This window comes from Pipistrellus kuhlii, unplaced genomic scaffold (assembly GCF_014108245.1).
Source record: "Pipistrellus kuhlii isolate mPipKuh1 unplaced genomic scaffold, mPipKuh1.p scaffold_m20_p_36, whole genome shotgun sequence".
Taxonomy (NCBI): Eukaryota; Metazoa; Chordata; class Mammalia; order Chiroptera; family Vespertilionidae; genus Pipistrellus; species Pipistrellus kuhlii.
The window spans coordinates 920,564-921,769 of NW_023425536.1; the positions used below are offsets into that span (position 1 = coordinate 920,564).

Consider the following 1,206-nt stretch of genomic DNA (forward strand, 5'->3'; position numbering starts at 1 on the left):
ATGAGCTGGTTTTTAAGTGTGAATAGTTTTTCGCACATCTACAAACTTAGACAATTATATGTTTTTATATTTATAACTAATTCTGTCGGAAACACAAGCCAAAAGCAGAAATGAGATATAATCCCCATTTCTGAACTATAGTATAGTTTCATTCTGAACCGAAATAGGTAGCCTATCCTCCCCAATCTTAAATGCTAAAGCAGCCGTGCACCCCAGTGTGTCTTTCTCTATGGTGAGCCCTGATATTCGACCCATTTATCATCTACCATTTATCATTCTCCCTTGCGCGAGTTCTTAATGCCGGAATCAGCGATCTGACTATGATCCCCAAACCTGCCTTCAGAGTTCCTTTCCAATGCACTACCGTAAACATCAATCCTGTGATCTATTGCACAATCTGACATTCCCTTGGTTCCCTTGGACAGTCTGCAGAGAACCCTTCACATTCTCACAGTCTTCAATTTAGTTTGCTACTCATTCAAAGTTAGGTTTGTCAATCTTCAGTCCTCTCTAACAGTGCTCACGTGGCAGCGCAAAAAAACTGGAACGATGCAGAGATTAGGAAGGCCCCTGTGCAAGAATCAGACATAAATCCATGAAACTTTCTATATTTTAAAAAATGTACATAAACCTAAATCTAGAAACAGAAAACAAATTTGGGATGTTAAATAGTATTTCTATATAAATGTACAAGTATAAATGTGATTCCTTCTCAAATATCTGGGAGATGCTGAGCATTCACAGCCTGTGTCATTTTTCCCATGGTTTTCCAGAGGTTAAAAACAATAATTAGAATGTGGGTCTCTGAAAACAGATGAGCAAAAATCAATGTTCAGCAATAGGATACAAGAAAGAAGAGAAAGAAATAACTCCTTCTATGTAAGACAAGGATACTGGTAATAAAAGCTCACCCCCACCTCAAACAGTTTTTTACCCTTCCAAGCCCAACTCATGGCCTACCTTATATAACTTTCACGGAGCCCCTTCTTTCTATTGCACTCAAGGACTGTATTTTATAAGGGATGGTTTATTGTATACTGGCTTAGCCTATATAAACTCCTTTTCCCCTATTTCTTCTGTATCCTTTGGTATACTTGATCCAGTACTGAATATATGATAGATGACTGAATGATTAATCGATTGGATAATTTAAGAGAAAGATTTCAACACTAATGAGATTCAATTCCTATTAAAGATAAGTTTAGA

The 1,206-nt window shown here is 37.1% G+C and overlaps 1 pseudogene; it reads left to right on the plus strand.

The window, feature by feature from the left end:
- Nucleotides 1-516: 516 nt before the first annotated feature.
- Nucleotides 517-615, plus strand: LOC118732256 (annotated as a pseudogene).
- Nucleotides 616-1,206: the final 591 nt, after the last annotated feature.